A 20,985-nucleotide genomic window follows, 5' to 3' on the forward strand; every position below is an offset into this window, starting at 1 on the left:
GCTCCATACTGTATAATGAACGCACATGATGCTCCATACTGTATAATGACCGCACATGATGCTCCATACTGTATAATGACCGCACATGATGCCCCATATTGTATAATGACCGCACATGATGCTCCATACTGTATACTGGCTGCACATGATGCTCCATATTGTATAATGACCGCACATGATGCTCCATACTGTATACTGGCTGCATATGATGCTCCATACTGTATAATGAACACACATGATGCTCCATACTGTATAATGGCCACACATGATGCTCCATATTGTATAATGACCGCACATGATGCTCCATACTGTATAATGACCGCACATGATGCTCCATACTGTATACTGGCCGCACATGATGCTCCATACTGTATAATGACCGCACATGATGCTCCATACTGTATAATGACCGCACATGATGCTCCATACTGTATACTGGCTGCACATGATGCTCCATACTGTATAATGACTGCACATGATGCTCCATATTGTATAATGACCGCACATGATGCTCCATACTGTATACTGGCTGCACATGATGCTCCATACTGTATAATGAACACACATGATGCTCCATACTGTATAATGGCCACACATGATGCTCCATATTGTATAATGACCGCACATGATGCTCCATACTGTATACTGGCTGCACATGATGCTCCATACTGTATAATGACCGCACATGATGCTCCATACTGTATAATGACTGCACATGATGCTCCATACTGTATAATGGCCGCACATGATGCTCCATACTGTATAATGACCGCACATGATGCTCCATACTGTATAATGACCACACATGATGCTCCATATTGTATAATGACTGCACATGATGCTCCATACTGTATACTGGCTGCACATGATGCTCCTTACTGTATAATGACTGCACATGATGCTCCATATTGTATAATGACCACACATGATGCTCCATACTGTATACTGGCTGCACATGATGCTCCATATTGTATAATGACCGCACATGATGCTCCATACTGTATAATGACTGCACATGATGCTCCATACTGTATAATGACCCCACATGATGCTCCATACTGTATTATGGCCACAGTTCTCCATACTGTATAATGACATACAGGCACGCAGCTCACACACATGCAGCATCACACACACACAGTATCACACATACACACGCAGCATCACAAACGCAGCTCACAAACACATGCAGCTTTGACACAAATGCATCACACATGCAGCCATCACACACACACACACAGCCATCACACACACACGCAGTCATCACACACACACGCAGCCATCACACACACACACGCAGCCATCACACACACACGCAGTCATCACACACACACACGCAGCCATCACACACACACACGCAGCCATCACACACACACGCAGCCATCACACACACACACACACGCAGCCATCACACACACACACACGCAGCCATCACACACATGCAGCCATCACACACACCCAGCCATCACACACACCCAGCCATCACACACACACACACCCAGCCATCACACACACACACACACCCAGCCATCACACACACACACTCAGCCATCACACACACACACGCAGCCATCACACACACACGCAGCCATCACACACACACACACACGCAGCCATCACACACACACACACGCAGCCATCACACACATGCAGCCATCACACACACCCAGCCATCACACACACCCAGCCATCACACACACACACACCCAGCCATCACACACACACACACACCCAGCCATCACACACACACACTCAGCCATCACACACACACCCAGCCATCACACACACACACCCAGCCATCACACACACACACCCAGCCATCACACACACCCAGCCATCACACACACCAGATACCTCATACACACATGACACACACACAAATGCAGCATCACACATCTCACACACACACACACATCACACACACACAATCTCCTCTGTGGTGCAGGGGCGGCTGATCTGTCCATGTGCAGCTCTTCAGTTTCTCCGGCTGCTCACAGCTCTGCACTGTCCCGGCACCTCCCCCGTCTCTCCTTCTCTGCCGGGATAGCAGCTAAGAGCAGGAGACGCCAGAGCTCTGTGCACACACCTCAGGTAGTGAGTCGCTGACCTCTCATCTTGATCGCTGCTGGCTCTCTTCCTCAGCGTGGCAGCGCCGCACACACAGGGGGCGGGGGCGGGGGCGGGATCGGTCGGGAGGAGACCCAGCATGTATAAGAAAAAAAAACCAGCCACAAACCTAATCGGGCTCTCTCTACGTCCCGGAAGTGGGCGGGGCTTCACCGGCGGCCGCAAATTCGGGATTTTAAATGCCCGAAGCGGGACAGCGGGACCCCGGTGCCAAAGCGGGACTGTCACGCTGAAATCGGGACGGTTGGGAGGTATGAGAAAGTACAGCTCGTTCTGCAAAAAACAAGCCCCCATATGGCTGCATAGACAGACATAAAGTTAAAGAAGTTGTCCACTACTATAACCTTTTTTTTTTTTTTTCATAAATCTTGCTATTATGTGCCACTGAAAACATCTACTGTGTTTATTTTAGCAATATTACCTTTTATCATGCTGTAGCAGCACATTTTAGTGCTGGATTCAGCTCTCATGGGGTTAATCGACAACTTCCTTTCTCCTGAGTCATTGTGCTCTAATACTACAAGTTCCATGATGCATTGCACTGCTACTAAGCCTGAACCTAGCACACCCACTCCAAGACACACCCCAACCACTCCCTCCTCTCCCCCCTCTAGCTTCAAAAAGATTTGTGATGTCATTTCTGTCCAACCTCCTCTTTTACATTTGTCCAACCCACACTCCATTACACACGGATAGATGGATACAGGGCCGGCCTTTGCCCTGTGCGACCTGTGCGGCCGCACAGGGCGCCAAGCAGTGGCGTAGGAAGGGGGGCGCAATGCGGGGGGCGGCACAATGCGGGGGGCGGGTCGCCGGCGGCGCAGAATTTACCTGTTCGCATGTCGGCTTCAGAAAAATGGCCGCCGCGATCTCCATCTGCGCATGCGCGGCATCCCGCGGCCATTTTCCTGAAGCCCCAGGCAGCAGAGCACTCCACCTGCGCACGCGCGGCCTCAGGAAGATGGCCGCCCCCACCGATAACCAGACAGAGCAGGATCGCGGTCAGGTAAGCAGAACTTGTTTTGTTTTTTTTTTTATTGAGAGCGGCGATCGGGGGGGGGGGGCCCAGGGCAGAAAGCTGGACACAGGGGGGCAGAAAGCTGGACACAGGGGGGCAGAAAGCTGGACACTGGGGGGCAGAAAGCTGGACACTGGGGGGCAGAAAGCTGGACACAGGGGGGCAGAAAGCTGGACACAGGGGGGCAGAAAGCTGGACACTGGGGCAGAACGCTGGACACAGGGGGGGGGGCAGAAAGCTGGACACTGGGGGGCAGAAAGCTGGACACAGGGGGGCAGAAAGGACATTGGGGCAGAACGCTGCACACGAGGGCAGAACGCTGCACACGAGGGCAGAACGCTGGACACGGGGGGCAGAACGCTGGACACTGGGGCAGAACGCTGGACACGGGGGGCAGAACGCTGGACACTGGGGCAGAACGCTGGACACGGGGGCAGAACGCTGGACACGGGGGCAGAACGCTGGACACTGGGGCAGAACGCTGGACACTGGGGCAGAACGCTGGACACTGGGGCAGAACGCTGGACACTGGGGCAGAACGCTGGACACTGGGGCAGAACGCTGGACACTGATGCAGAACGCTGGACACTGATGCAGAACGCTGGACACGGGGGCAGAACGCTGGACACTGATGCAGTACGCTGGACACTGGGGCAGAACGCTGGACACGGGGGCAGAACGCTGGACACGGGGGCAGAACGCTGGACACGGGGGCAGAACGCTGGACACGGGGGCAGAACGCTGGACACGGGGGCAGAACGCTGGACACGGGGGCAGAACGCTGGACACTGGGGCAGAACGCTGGACACTGGGGCAGAACGCTGGACACTGGGGCAGAACGCTGGACACTGGGGCAGAACGCTGGACACTGATGCAGAACGCTGGACACTGATGCAGAACGCTGGACACGGGGGCAGAACGCTGGACACTGATGCAGTACGCTGGACACTGGGGCAGAACGCTGGACACGGGGGCAGAACGCTGGACACGGGGGCAGAACGCTGGACACGGGGGCAGAACGCTGGACACGGGGGCAGAACGCTGGACACGGGGGCAGAACGCTGGACACGGGGGCAGAACGCTGGACACGGGGGCAGAACGCTGGACACTGGGGCAGAACGCTGGACACTGGGGCAGAACGCTGGACACTGGGGCAGAACGCTGGACACGGGGGCAGAACGCTGGACACGGGGGCAGAACGCTGGACACGGGGGCAGAACGCTGGACACTGGGGCAGAAAGCTGGACACTGGGGCAGAAAGCTGGACACGGGGGCAGAAAGCTGGACACGGGGGCAGAACGCTGGACACTGATGCAGAAAGCTGGACACTGGGGCAGAACGCTGGACACTGATGCAGAACGCTGGACACTGGGGCAGAACGCTGGACACGGGGGCAGAACGCTGGACACGGGGGCAGAACGCTGGACACGGGGGCAGAACGCTGGACACGGGGGCAGAACGCTGGACACGGGGGCAGAACGCTGGACACGGGGGCAGAACGCTGGACACTGGGGCAGAACGCTGGACACTGGGGCAGAACGCTGGACACGGGGGCAGAACGCTGGACACGGGGGCAGAACGCTGGACACGGGGGCAGAACGCTGGACACGGGGGCAGAACGCTGGACACTGGGGCAGAAAGCTGGACACGGGGGCAGAAAGCTGGACACTGGGGCAGAAAGCTGGACACTGGGGCAGAAAGCTGGACACTGGGGCAGAAAGCTGGACACTGGGGCAGAAAGCTGGACACTGGGGCAGAAAGCTGGACACTGGGGCAGAAAGCTGGACACTGGGGGCAGAAAGCTGGACACTGGTGCAGAATGCTGGACACTGGTGCAGAATGCTGGACACTGGTGCAGAATGCTGGACACTGGTGCAGAATGCTGGACACTGGTGCAGAATGCTGGACACTGGTGCAGAATGCTGGACACGGGCAGAATGCTTGACACAGGGGCAGAATGGAGACACGGGGCAGGATGACAGACATGGCGTCATGACTGGAGACACTGGAGGCAGGATTGGAGACAGATGGGGCAGGATGGATACGATGGAGACAGATGGGGCAGGATGGGAAGATCATATGGGGCAGGATAGATACTCATTAGGGCAGGATGGGAGAATATATGGCTGACGCCAGGAATGAGACACACGGGGGCCAGGATGGCGAATATTATTACCATAGGGGCTAATTAAGGGATATTATTACTGCAGTGATGTATTTATTTTATTTTTTGAGTATACTGTTTTAAATGGAGGGGCGGTCCTATTACTGTGTAGAGTGACACTATGTCGCCTTCTTCATGTGGTGTAATGTAGAAGTTGGGAAAATTAAGTAATGTGTTCTGCAAGTGGAACTCGAGATAACTGTGTTATTTCCTGCAGAGACGAGTCCTGGCTGGATGAAGTGATGGCGGTCTGTGTGGGATGAAAGATGAAGGACTTCACCTAGAGATGTCACTGGTGAGTCAGTGTGTTACCTATACACTGACACTATACACTGTATACTATATACTGAGGTCCTGTGTATGTCACCGGTGATCACTGTATTACCTATACACAGACGCTGCATACTAAGTACAGATCTCCTGTGTATAATGGCACTTATGGTGATAGTATTGTGGTTTTTTTTATTATTGATCAGTATTGTAGTATTCAGTCACTATGTGGTGGTAATATGTGGTCTGGTCATGATGTTGTGGTATTCGTTCCTTGTATTTGATATTATTCGATCACTGTGGTGGTAATATGTCATCTGGTCATGGTGTGGCGGTGTTTGGCCTTGCAGGCCGCCGCTCTGCACTCTGATTGGCTGTCAGCCCATATGGCTTTGGACCAAGCGTCATTTTTTCCTTTTGGTCCGCTTTAAAGCACTTTATAATTCCCGTTATTGCAATATTAGTGTTTCTTCAAGTGTTTTGCAGGGAAACACAAGTTTTCTAAGTAAACGTGTTGTTGTGAATATTAAAGAGTTATTGTTTTCTTTCAAAGTTTGGAGGGGGGGGGGGCGCCGTCCTGCAGTCTCGCACAGGGCGCCTTTTGGGCTAAGTCCGGCCCTGGATGGATAGATAGATAGATAGATAGATAGATAATAGATAGATAGATAGATAACAAATAGATAGATAGATAGATAGATACAGATATATCTATGTCTATTTCCATAGCTATGTCCATATCCATGTTTCTAAACCCCTTCACCCCTGGAGCTTTTTTGTTTTCGTTTATCGCTCCCCTTCTTTCCAGAGCCATAATTTTTCCGTCAGTATGGCCATGTGAGGGCTTATCTTTTGCGGGACAAGTTCTACTTTTGAACGCCATCATTGGTTTTACCATGTCGTGTAGCAGAAAATGTGAAAAAAATTCAAAGTGCAATGAAATGGCAAAAAAAGTGCAAATCCCACGCTTGTTTTTTGCTTGGCTTTTTGGCTAGGTTAACTAAATGCTAAGGCTGTGTGCACCCGTTGTGGATTTGATTGCAGATCCGCAGCGTTTTTTGCTGCACTGAATTGCATCAAATCCGCAGTGTAGTGCACAACCAATGTAAGTCTATGGGAGCCGCAGACTTGTGCACATGCTGCGGAAAAAGCCGCACCGAAACCGCACCAAGAACTGCATCAAAACCGCACCAAAAACTGTATCAAAACCGCACCAAAACTGCACCAGGTTTTGATGCAGTTTTTGGTGCAGTTTTGATGCAGTTTTTGGTGCAGTTTTTATGCTTTTTTGGGTGCGGTTTATGCGCGGTTTTAATGCCGTTTTTGGAAATAAGTAAATAAACGGAAAATGTGCATGATTTGAATGGAAACATGCATGAAAAAACGGATTCCAAGGCCGGATTCATCATTTCACAGCTCAGTTTCATACTTTTTTTGCCGGATCCGTCGCTGTGCGTTTTTTCGCCGGACAGAAAAAACGTTCCTCTGTATGTGTTTTCCATCCGGCGGAAACAGCTTTTTTGACGGATCCGGCAAAAAACGGATTAAACTCTATGAGAAAAAGACGGATCCGTCGGAAAAAAATGGATCCGTTTTTTTCAAAACTCGCCGGATTGTGCCTCACGGCAAAAACCTGATGTGTGAAAGCAGCCAAATATATGGATAGATACATCTATGTATCTATAGATATATCTATAGATAAATATATCTATAGATAGATATATCCATAGATATATAATAGAAAGTCCGATGTTTCTATAAGGCTACTTTCACACTTGCGTTTTTCGCAATCCGTCTTTTTGGGAAAAAAACGGATCCTGCAAATGTGCTCGCAGGATGCGTTTTTTACCCATAGACGTGTATTAGTGAAGGATCGTGACGGATGGCCACACGTCGCGTCCATCGTGCAACGGATGCGTCGTGTTTTGGCGGACCGTTGGCACATCCGTCACGTCTGCCATTTTCTACCGTGCATGCGAGGCCAAAACTCCGCCCCCTCCTCCCCGGACTTCAGAATGGGCAGCGGATGCGTTGAAAAACTGCATCCGCTGCCCACGACGTGCACAAATTTCACAACGTGCGTCGGTACGTCGGCCCAACGCATAGCGACGGACCCGTGCCGACGCAAGTGTGAAACAGGGCTTAATGAGCGTTTAATTTAATAAAAAACTGAAAAAACGGCGTGGGCTCCCACGCAATTTTCTGCGCCAGAGGGGGAAAGCCGACGGCCGAGGCCAATATTTGTAGCCTGCTATGAATATCAGCCCGCAGCTGTCTGCGTAGCCTTTACTGTCTATTAAAATAGAGGGACCCCCCCAAAAAAATGACGTGGGGTCCCCCTATATTTTATAGCCAGAAAGGCTACGCAGACAGCTGCGGGCTGATATTAATAGCCTAGAGAGGGGCCATGGATATTGGTCCCCCCCCCCCCGGCTACAAATACCAGTCCGCAGCCACCCCAGAAATGGCGCATCTGTAAGTCTACGTTCACATTAGCGTTCGGCGCCGCAGCGTCGCCGCATGGGTTGCGACGCATGGGTTTTTTTGGCCGCAAGCGTTGGGCGCAGAGGACGCAGCAAGTTGCATTTTTTTTGCGTCCAACTTTCGGCCAAAAAGGACGTATGCGTCGCAAAACGCAGCGTTTAAGCGTGCATTTTGTTGCGTTTTTGTTTGCGTTGTGCGTTGTGTCTCCGACGCTGCGGCGCACAATGCAAATGTGAACGTAGCCTTAGATGCGCCAATTCCGGCACTGAGGCTGGTTTCACACTTGCGTTTTTGGACGCTGCATTTTAGCGCTAAAAAACGCATGCTTTTTTCCTATACTTAACATTAAAAACGCATGCGTTTTTTCGCATGCGTTTTGACGCGTTTTCGGCAACGCATGCGTTTTTATAGAAAAAAAACAGAAAAAAACACTGAAAAACCACCCACCACCATCAGGGTGATAAAGGGATCCAAACCCTAACCCTACCCCTAACCTCACCCCTAACCGTTTAATGAACATTTTATGACATAGTGCCACGATATTTCAGTGCCACGTATGTAAGTGCCACGTATGTAAGTGTCACGTATGTAAGTGCCACGTATGTAAGTGTCACGTATGTAAGTGCCACGTATGTAAGTGCCACGTAAGTGCCACGTATGTAAGTGCCACGTATGTAAGTGCCACGTATGTAAGTGCCACGTGCCACATATGTAAGTGCCACGTATTTCAGTGCCACATATGTAAGTGCCACGTGCCACGTATGTAAGTGCCACGTATGTAAGTGCCACGTATTTAAGTGCCACGGATTTAAGTGCCACGTATGCAAGTGCCACGTATGTAAGTGCCACGTGCCACGTATTTCAGTGTCACGTATTAAAGTGCCACGTATTTCTGTCACGTTTACGGTTAGGGTTAGGGTTGATGTCACTGCTCTATAGGACCCTCAGTGACACACTGACAGGAGACAATGGCTCCTGCAGTGCATCACTGAGGTTACTATAGTTCACTGGTCTCACTTTATGGCAAAAAGCTGCGTAGGAACTTTCTCATACAGCATACCATAAAGTGAGACTAGGGACTATTTTCTCACAGGGGCGTAGGAATACATTGTGGGGAATACATTGTGGAAGGATACCTTCCTCCCCTCATTGTGTTCCTGGAGCCCCTGGAGAGTGGTTGCATCAGCAGATGCTCCTGTTCTCCACGGGAGATCGTCGTGGGACACTCGTTTTAATTGGATTTCTGCGGATCAGGGAGTATATTGGTTGTTTATTATTTTAATATTTTTTATGACACTGGCTTCGGGGATCAAAGTGACAAGTGATGGTGAGTATGTAATCTGTTATATGTACTGTATGTCTGTATGTATGTACTGTATGTCTGTATGTATGTATGTACTGTATGCGCATGTCGTCGCATGGCGCATGTCGTTGCATGCCGTCGCATGGCGCATGCAGTCGCATGGCGCATGTCGTCGCATGCAGCATGTCGTCGCATGGTGCATGCAGTCGCATGGCGCATGTCGTTGCATGCCGTCGCATGGCGCATGTCGTTGCATGCCGTCGCATGGCGCATGCCGTCGCATGGTGCATGCCGTCGCATGGCGCATGTCGTTGCATGGCGCATGGCATTGCATGCCGTCGCATGGCGCATGCTGTCGCATGGCGCATGTCGTCGCATGGCGCATGTCGTTGCATGCAGTCGCATGGCGCATGCTGTCACATGGCGCATGTCGGCGCATGCAGCATGTCGTCGCATGCTGCATGTCGTCGCATGGCACATGTTCTGTATGTGTGTATGTACTGTATATGTGTTTTTTTTTTTTTTTACATTCAACACATTAGCCGGATGATGGGACTACTACTGTCCCATCATTGGCTAATGTGTCACTGACTGTCACTGTAGCAGGCAGAGCACGATGGGACTTGTAGTCCCATCGGACAATGCCTGCACACAGAGACAGACACACACACACACCAAAGACCACCCCGCCCCCCGCAGCAGACCCAGCACATACCGGCAGCAGAGCCCCGGCGCCGGCCCCCACCCCCACCCCCACATGCCGGCGCAGAGCCCCGGCGCCGTACCCACATTCCGGCGCTGGCACGCAGAGCACCGGCGCAGAGCCCCGGCGCCGTACCTACATACCGGCGCTGGCACGCAGAGCGCCGGCACGTACATACAGACCTCAGCGCCCGCACCTTCATCATCCCTGCCTAGCCCCGCCCGCCCCCAGCACAGCCCCGCAGGCAGCCACCAGCCCCGCCCACAGCCCAGTCACTCTTTGAGTGACTGCTGTCTGTGGAGCCTGGGGACACACCTGCTGCTGACGTCACGTGAATTTCCAGAGCCTGGAAATTGACGTGACGTCGGCGGAAATAAGCGGCGGCTGCAGCCTGGGGGTCACGTGACCCGGACTCAGCCGCCGCTACAGCGCCGCTCACAGGCAAAAACGGCAACAAAAGGTATTTGCACAATTCATCAGGGGCCCCGGGGGGATACATTGGGGGGTTAATTGAAAGTAGTGGACAACCCCTTTAAAGGGATGGTCCGAAGGCAAAGTCATTTTTCTTCTAACTCCCAATTTGAGGCCATAGCTAAGCTATTTTCTAATATACTTGCATTAAAAATTCCCTACCGTTCCCTAACTACACTGTAACTGCCATTGTATTTTTTTCCCTTGCTTCCTGTGGGATGATTGGATGCATATTCATTTGAGAGGCATGCTGGGATACTCAAACAAAGCGTCATCAGGTGTTTAGGCCAACAGTTATATCAAACATGTGATAACTAGTGTTGAGCGATACCCGATACCAATACAAGTCAATGGGACTCATGTATCGGACGGTATTCCTGATGGTTCCCAGGGTCTGAAGGAGAGGAAACTCTCCTTCAGGCCCTGGGAACCATATTAATGTGTAAAAGAAAGAATTAAAATAAAAAATATTGCTATACTCACCTCTCCGACGCAGCCTGCACCTTACCGAGGGAAGCGGCAGCGTTCTTTGTTTAAAATTCGCGCTTTTCTTTCCTTTACTGAAGTCCCGGCTTGTGATTGGTCGCGTGCCGACCATGTGGCCGGGACGCAACCAATCACAGCAAGCCGTGACGTAATTTCAGGTCCTTCAGGATTTTAAAATTACGTTCCGGCGTTGTGATTGGTTGCGTCGCAGTCACATGGGCAACGCAACCAATCACAGCAAGCCGTGACGTAATTTCAGGTCCTTCAGGATTTTAAAATTACGTCCCGGCTTTGTGATTGGTTGCGTCGCAGTCACATGGGAGACGCAACCAATCACAAGCCGGGACGTCACGGGAGGCTGGACACGCGCCCATTTTAAAATGCGCGCGTGTCCAGCCTCCCGTGACATCACGGCTTGTGATTGGTTGCGTCTCCCATGTGACTGCGACGCAACCAATCACAAAGCCGGGACGTAATTTTAAAATCCTTAAGGACCTGAAATTACGTCACGGCTTGCTGTGATTGGTTGCGTCCCGGCCACATGGTCGGCACGCGACCAATCACAAGCCGGGACTTCAGTAAAGGAAAGAAAAGCGCGAATTTTAAACAAAGAACGCTGCCGCTTCCCTCGGTAAGGTGCAGGCTGCGTCGGAGAGGTGAGTATAGAAATATTTTTTATTTTAATTCTTTCTTTTACACATTTTTACATTAATGTTGTTTCGATACCGATACCCGATACCACAAAAATATCGGATCTCGGTATCGGAATTCCGATACAGCAAGTATCGGCCGATACCCGATACTTGCAGTATCGGAATGCTCAACACTAGTGATAACGATCATCATTTTACATGTAGGTTGTGTGACAGGGTCACTGGCACTGTATGTGAGGGGAGATATGTATCATGGAGATTGCTTTCTTCCATGATCTAGAAACCCATAAGTTTCCCCACAGGATGGTATGTGAAGAAGGAGTTAATCAGCCATGATAAGGGACGGGTTATTTAGGGAAGCAGGTCAGAGATGGGCCTACTCACCATATCTCTACCTCAAGGGAGTGGCTGGGATGTTAAATGTACAGCCACTGTTTTGTTTTTTCTGCTGTGTGCTTGGAGAGGAAAAGACTCCAGCCGTGGCTCCAGGAAGATCTGAGGAATTGGAGTGTTCCCTGCCACGTTTACTTTGATCAACCCTGAGACAGTTTATGCTGTCTTATAATAAACCAGCAGGTGATTTACCACAAGAGGCGTTCCTGTGTTTACCAAGTCAGGGGCAGACATATCACATGTGCAACCTGTGCGCTGCATCGGGGCCCAGAGGTGGAGAGGGCCCCTGCAGGGCAAGTAATAATGAGGGCAATTGGGCCTGTTTATATGGCTCAAAGGCTCGGGGGGGGGGGGGCCTGGCCAGATTGCCTACATGTACAGCTTGCAGGGAGAGATCCCTGCAGCTCCGTTGCCTACAAAAGGAAATGGCAGCGGAGCTGCAGTGATCCGTACTGCTTCCTGTCTCACACATCAGTCAGCAGAGCAGCTTGATAACATTATCATTGAGCGCGCGGCTGTGCCAGAGAGGAAGCTGCCGACTACAGTGATGCTGCGGGAGAGCATGCGAAGAGGTGCTGTGTGTGAGCATGCCTGAGTGGGTAGCACTGCTGGGGAATGTGCAGAGATGTGAATGGTGCTGTGTGTCTTTAGGTGGAGGAGAGGGCAATGATGGGGGAGAAGGCAATGATGAGGGTGATGGGGGAGAAGGAAATAATGAGAAGGCAATGATGGTGTGGTGGTGGAGAAAGCAATGATAGGGTGGTGGGGGAGAAAGCAATGATAGGGGTGGTGGAAAGGACAATGATGGGCGGGGTGGTGGGGAGGAGGAAATGATGGAGGTGGTGGAAAAGACAATGGTGGTGGTGGAAAGGGAAATCATGGGGGTGTTGGGGGAAAATGTAATGATAGTTTTGGTGGAAAGGGCAATGATGGGGAGGAGGAAATGATGGAGGTGGTGGAATGGGCACTGATGGGGTGGTGAGAGAGAAGGCAATGATGGTGGCAGTGGAAAGGACAATGATGGAGGTGATGGGGAGGAGCTAATGATGGAGTTGGTGGAAAGGGCAATGATGGGGGTGAGGGAGAGGACAATAATGGGATGCTGGGGAGGACAATGAGGGGTGTTGGGGATTGGAATGGTATTTAGGAACGGGGAGGTCGAGGAAGACTATCACTTATGTCTAACCGTCCCTTCGTATATAATGTACTCACTTATTATGTATAGCACAGTCCCTTAGTATACAATATACTCGTTTATTATGTATAGCACATCCCTCAGTATATATAGTGTAGGCACTTATTATGTATAGCAGTCCCTTAGTGTATAATGTACTCACTTATGGATAGCAGTCCCTTAGTATATAGTGTACTCACTTATGTTTAACACAGTCCCTTAGTATATAGTGTACTTATTTATTATGTATAATACAGTCCCTTAGTATAGTGTGCTCGCTTATTATATATAACACCATCCTTAGTTATAGTTTCCTCTTTTATTATGTATAACACTCCCTTATTACGTACCATCCTCTCTAGTTATATATGGTGCCATCCCTTATTATATAGCTTCCTCTACTGTTATGTACAGAGCTGTCTCTTACATAGTGTATTCTTGTTATTCACAGCACCCTCTTATTACATAGTCCCCTCTCATGTTAGATATAAAATGACTGCTGATGGAGGAGCCGGTGACCATACTACCAATCCATCAGCTTCTCCATTAGAAAAAATAAAGATGGCTCTACATAATCAGACAAGGGACTGTGCTGTACATAGCAAGAGAGGGCACTGTGTAATAAGGGATAGCAATATACATAATAAAGGAGACTCTACTCATCCCACCTATCAGGTTCAATTAGACAATCCAGCCGGTCACATGTATAGAATCAACCAGTCTAATCCATCAAAGTGTTGCACCAATCATGTATAGCACCCAACATGCACTATGTCACATAACGGCCAACCAAAACAACTCATTCAGTGATGTTTACAAACATCAGCAAGCCAATAGATGAGCTGCTCATCCGTCCAGCATGTTACTCACCTCCAATCAGCAATCCAGCCGGTCACATGTATGACCGGCTGGATTGTCTAATTGAACCTGATAGGTGGGATGAGTTTTGAGTGGTTGTTACATATATACCCATTGGTTGATGGTTACCAAGGACGCAGGGATAGATCTTTAACCAGCATGTTATGCGGGTTTTATTGCCCATTATACGACGGTTTCTGTGCTCTGCCTTGGAATCTGTAATATATTTAAGATGTGATAGATGTATTTTTATTATATGTAATTTTAAGAGTTATTTCTGATGTGGGCGGATACCTTGTGGGGATTGGTTTATGTTAATCCATCCCCTATAAGAATCCGCCATTACCCATGTGTTTTATGCTTGATAAAGACCCATTTGGGTCGAAACGTTGCACTTTGGCAAATAAAGGAATCGTTTTGTGAACACTTTCACCTGGACTGGATGCTGTCCTTCATTTCTTATCTGGTATGTACATCTTCCATGGGGGTCCAGTGGAACTAGGACGTGCATCCGTTTATCCGTGTGCTGTTGGCCAGCTACCCTTTATATGGTGCTTGGTATCATTGTTTCTCTTCCGTTAACCATGGTAATCTCTAAAGAAACACGTGCAGCCATCATTGTACTGCACAAAAATGGCCTAACAGGGAAGAGTATCGCAGCTACAAAGATTGCACCTCAGTCAACAATCTATCGCATCATCAAGAACTTCAAGGAGAGAGCTTCCATTGTTGTCAAAAAGGCTCCAGGGTGCCCAAGAAAGACCAGCATGCGCCAGGACCGTATCTTAAAACTGATTCAGCTGCGGGATCGGACTACCAGCAGTGCTGAGCTTGCTCAGGAATGGCAGCAGGCTGGTGTGAGTGCTTCTGCACGCACTGTGAGGCGGAGACTCTTTGAGCAAGGCCTGGTTTCAAGGAGGGCAGCAAAGAAGCCACTTCTCTCCAGAAAAAACATCAGGGACCGACTGATATTCTGCAAAAGGTACAGGGAGTGGACTGCTGAGGACTGGGGCAAAGTCATTTTCTCTGGTGAATCCCCTTTTCGATTGGGACATCTGGAAAACAGCTTATTCGGAGAAGAGGTGAGCGCTACCACCAGTCTTGTCTCATGCCAACTGTAAAGCATCCTGAAACCATTCATGTGTGGGGTTGCTTCTCAGCCAAGGGAATCGGCTCACTCATAGTCTTGCCTAAAAACACAGCCATGAATAAAGAATGGTACCAGAATGTCCTCCAAGAGCAACTTCTCCCAACCGTCCAAGAGCAGTTTGGCGCCCAACAATGCCTTTTCCAGCATGATGGAGCACCTTGCCATAAAGCAAAGGTGATAACTAAATGGCTCATGGAACAAAACAGAGATTTTGGGTCCATGGCCTGGAAACTCCCCAGATCTTAATCCCATTGAGAACTTGTGGTCAATCATCAAGAGACGGGTGGACAAACAAAAACCAACAAATTCTGGCAAAATGCAAGCATTGATTATGCAAGAATGGACTGCTATCAGTCAGGATTTGGTCCAGAAGTTGATTGAGAGCATGCCAGGGAGAATTGCAGAGGTCTTGCAGAAGAAGGGTCAACACTGCAAATATTGACTTGCTGCATTAACTCATTCTAACTGTCAATATAACCTATTGGTACTCATAATGATTGCAATTATATTTCTGTATGTGATATAAACATCAGACAAACACTAATAAAAACCAGAGGGCAGCAGATCATGTGAAAATATAATTTTGGTGTCATTCTCAAAACTTTTGGCCATGACTGTATATCTATCTATATATGTGTCTGTGTGTGTAGCTTTGTCGCCATAAAAGGAGGGGGCCCAGACACATTTCTTGCACAGGGGCCCTAAGCTGTCAGTGTCCGCCCCTGATCCAAGTGACAGTTGAAACAGTCATTAAATGAAAGAAAAACAGCAGTGTAGAAATAAAACTGGATGAGAATCAGCCATGTGCTGATAAACTGAAGTTGTGGAAGGCATATGACATGACTAAACAGCGCAACAAGGTAGTTCTATTTCATCAGCAAATTCTCTTCCACACAAATATTTTAAACTTGACTGGTTTCAAAATGTGCTATTCAAGCTCTTTTGAAGATGTGCCAAGAAATGGACAACACTAAAGATCATAGTCACCCAAGGAAACCTTGTTGCACCAGGTAAAAGACATACCATGCTTATTGCCCATCAATAATTTGAATATTTCCAGCAGTAACATCAGCTCAGAACTGGGAGCAACCAACGGGATACTGCTATAACAATTTACTGTTTTGAGAAATCTGGTCAGGAGTGTTCTTCATGGAAGAAATGCTGATTTTGACATGGAAACAAGAGTAATTCACTATACTGAGCACAAAAACATAAGAACTAAAGAGCAGAAAAATGGCAGCAAGCACTCTGCTCGGACGAGCCAAAAACACAAGGAAGTTTCTTTACCAAAGGGCTGGAGAGTAGCACAATAATGAATGTCTGCAATCAACAGTGAAGCATGTTGGGAGCTCCTTGCAACTCTGAAAATAGAGTTGGGGTATTTGGTTAGGATTACTGGTGTCCTCAACAATGAGAACTACAAGCTGATACTTGTCTATCGGGCAAAACTATCAGGGGGTATCAGATTGGCTATGTGTGCTTATGGCTATTGTCCTGCTACAGAATAAATTTGGAGACAATTTCATTAAAAACTATTTTCAGAGTAAACAAGAATGTTTTCTGGAAGTGATTATATGGCCCTCATACAGCCCTGATCTCAACATCAAGTCTCCATGGGATTACATGAAGAAACAGAAGGAATTGTACAAGCCTACCATTGAAGATCTGTGGTTATGTCTCCAAGATATTTGCAGTTTTCCTTTAAAGGGACTTTGCCAGCACAGAATGACTGTTCAAACCAAGCACAGGTGATCGGTGCACCATGGTGTTGTCACGCACAGTGTGGCAAGACTAAATGTAACATGAAGGGATGAGAGAAAGTATGCCCAGACACTAGGGAAAGGGAGAGTGGAGACCCCTAGGCAGATCTGATAACACCCTACCTGCCCTACTGTCCCTATATTGGTTCCTCACCAATCGCCGAGCAGGAACCTAAATCCTTTATCTCCATAGAGCTATGCCTTGGATAGGGAGGGAAGTGCATTGGTCAATCCCCACTGTAAACTAAAGACAAAAAGGTAGACAGACAAGGGGAATGAACTTATCTTGAGCAGTATCAAAGAGGTTACACCAAACATCCCCAACAGCTCCAGAGAGGAATTTAGCCGACTCATAGCTCCAAGCCCTCAAAAGGGAAACGTGAATATCACTGGCGATTCTCTGCAACAGACTGGGGCTTTATAAATCCCCAGGTCCAGGTCTGTCAACTAGCGGTGGTGGGAGGTTGCCGCTGGGTCCAAGAGTCAGAAGGATTAAGGAGGTGTCTAATTGCAAACCCAGAGACCTTCTGAGCCAGATGCAGAGCAAGAGTCTGTTGCATCTGACACACCCATAACAGGGGTGGCCAAACATTTTAAGTGCACCTTCCCACCTGCTTGCTTTCCATCCATCTCTGCCAGTCGTCATGCCAGAGATGTCAATCAAAGAAGGGGATGGAGATAGAGGGAAAATAAGCAGATGAGAAGGTTCCCTTTAAATGTTTGTCCAATCAATTGTCTGTGCTTGGTTTGAACAGTCATTATGTGATGACAGAGTCTCTTTAAAAAAAAACTGTATACAAGTGTAACTAGAAGTATTGAGGCTGGTTTGAAGGTGAAGGGTAGTCACTAGTGATGAGCGAACGTGCTCAGATAAGGTGCTAACCGGGTGTCTTCGACGTGCTTGGAAAATATGTCCGAGTCCCTGCATGTCTAGTGGCTGTTCGACAGCAGCAACACATGCAGAAATTTGCCTAAAACACAGAAAATCCCTGCATGGGTTGCGGTTGTTGAACAGGCGCGAGACATACAAGCGCAGGGACTCAAACATTTTTTGAGTGCGCCAAAGACACTGGGTTGGGTGAAAAAGTATATCTGTGGATATATTACGCGCTACTGAATGATTAAAGACGTCAGTCAAGAGATGGATTGATGAAAGATAAACCAGATTGGTTGCTTCTTGAAGAAGTGCTTGAAACTTCAAAACGTGTAGAATAAACCACAAATATCTTTCATCCATCCATCTCTGGACTGACAACTTTATTCCTTCAGCAGCGCGGAATATATCCACAAATATCTTTTCATCCAGACATTAAGGTCACTTTTTGACTCATGGATCTGCTGTAGCTGTCATCTATACCTAGAAACCTCAGACACTGGATATATCAGGTTAGCATAATCTGATTAAACGTGCAATTTTATCAGGTAAAACCCTATTTGTGCTACTTTCACCAGTGTTCTACTGAAGACACTTGGTTAGCACTCGAGTACGTTCGCTCATCATTAGTGGTCACATCAAAATGTTGATTTGGATTTCTCTGTTCATTTACTGTACATTCTATTCACTAATAAAATTAAACCATTAACACTTCCATTTTTAAGAGAATTCTTACTTTGCAGCATTTTTCCTCACCTGCCTACAACTTTTGCACAGTATTGCAGCTGCTAACTTACCAGTCATATGATGGGCATTACCACTAGTTTTCATGTAGGTATACACTACCGTTCAAAAGTTTAAGGTCACCCAGACAATTTTGTGTTTTCCATGAAAACTCACTTTTATTAATCAAATGAGTTGCCAAATGAATTGAAAATCTAGTCCAGACATTGACAAGGTTTGAAAAAAAAGATTTTTATTAGAAATAATTTTCTCCTTCAAACTTTGCTTTCATCAAAGAATGCTCCCTTTGCAGCAATTACAGCATTGCAGACCTTTGGCATTCTAGCAGTTAATTTGCTGAGGTAATCTGGAGAAATTTCACCCCAGGCTTCCAGAAGCCTCTCCCACTAGTTGGTTTGGCTTGATGGGCACTTTTTGCGCACCATACAGTCAAGTTGCTCCCACAACAGCTCAATGGGGTTGAGATCTGGTGACTGTGCTGGCCACTCCATTACAGATAGAATACCAGCTGCCTGCTTTTTCCCTAAATAGTTCTTGCATAATTTGGAGGTGTGCTTTGGGTCATTGTCCTGCTGTAGGATGAAATTGACTCCAATCAAGCGCTGTACACAGGGTATGGCATGGCGTTGCAAAATGGAGTGATAGCCTTCCTTATTCAAAGTCCTTTTACCTTGTACAAATCTCCCACTTTACCAACACCAAAGCAGCCCCAGACCATCACATTACCTCCACCATGCTTGACAGATGGCGTCAGGCTCTCTTCCAGCATCTTTTCAGTTGTTCTTCTGTGTGATCCAAACACCTCAAACTTGGATTGGTCTGTCCATAACACTTTTTTCCAATCTTCCTCTGTCCAATGTCTGTGTTCTTTTGCCCATATTAATCTTTTCCTTTTATTAGCCAGTCTCAGATATGGCTTTTTGTTTGCCACTCTGCCCTGAAGGCCAGCATCCTGGAGTCGCCTCTTCGCTGTAGACGTCGACACTAGCGTTTTGCATGTACTATTTAACGAAGCTGCCAGTTGAGGACCTGTGAGTAGTGATGAGCGAATATACTCGTTACTCGAGATTTCCCGAGCACGTTCAGGTGACCTCCGAGTATTTTTTAGTGCTCGGAGATTTAGTTTTCATCTCATCTGAATGATTTACAGCTATTAGCCAGGCTAAGTACATGTGGGTTTTGGCTGGTTGCTAGGGAATCCCCACATGTAATCAAGTTGGCTAATAGCTGTAAATCATTCAGTTGAGGCGATGAAAACAATCTCCGAGCACTAAAAAATACTCGAAGGTCACCCGAGCGTGCTCGGGAAATCTCGAGTAACGAGTATATTCGCTCATCACTACCTGTGAGGCATTGATTTCTCAATGTACAGACTAATGTACTTGTCTTGTTGCTCAGTTGTGCACTTCTCTTTCTACTCTGGTTAGAGCCTATTTGTGCTCTCCTCTGAAGGGAGTAGTACACACCGTTGTAGGAAATCTTCAGTTTCTTGGCAACTTCTCGCATGGAATAGCCTTCATTTCTAAGAACAAGAATAGACTGTCGAGTTTCACATGAAAGTTCTTTTTTTTGGCCATTTTGAGAGTTTTATGGAACTAACAAATGTAATGCTCCAGATTCTCAACTAGCTCAAAGGAAGGTCAGGTTTATAGGTTCGCTAATCAGCCAAACTGTTTTCAGCTGTGCTAACATACTTGCACAAGGGTATTCTAACCATCCATTAGCCTTTTTACACAGTTAGCAAACACAAGGTACCATAGGGACACTGGAGTGATGGTTGTTGGAAATGGGCCTCTATACACCTATGAAGATATTGCATTACAAACCAGACGTTTGCAGCCAGAATAGTCATTTACCACATTAACAATGTATAGAGTGTATTTCTGAATCATTTAATGTTAGCTTCATTGGAAAAAACTGTGCTTTTCTTTCAAAAATAAGGAAATTTCTAAGTGACCCTAAACTTTTGAACGGTAGTGTACATATTGCTAAAAAGTAGGTAAAACAAAAACAATCCACAATAGATTTCCATTTTTAATTTGCATGAGAAAAAAAATGCATAATATCAAATATACACCTTGAGTCTGATAGCAGCACAGGTACAATGACATATGTTATGTCTGGATGATGACTTATGAGACACACAAATCCTACACAATGAAGAACAAGAAATTACAGCAAGATGAATGCATTACATCATATTTAAAGGAGAACCAAGACCAGGGAAAATGAAAACAGCTTTCAATAAAAGAGAAAGAAATCACATGTACATGGCAGGAAACAGTGAAACATGACAATAGACATAACTAATATTAGTGCAAATAATGCATACGGTAATGCGTATTGTTACGTTGTA

This window comes from Ranitomeya variabilis, chromosome 2, assembly GCF_051348905.1.
Source record: "Ranitomeya variabilis isolate aRanVar5 chromosome 2, aRanVar5.hap1, whole genome shotgun sequence".
Classification (NCBI taxonomy): Eukaryota; Metazoa; Chordata; class Amphibia; order Anura; family Dendrobatidae; genus Ranitomeya; species Ranitomeya variabilis.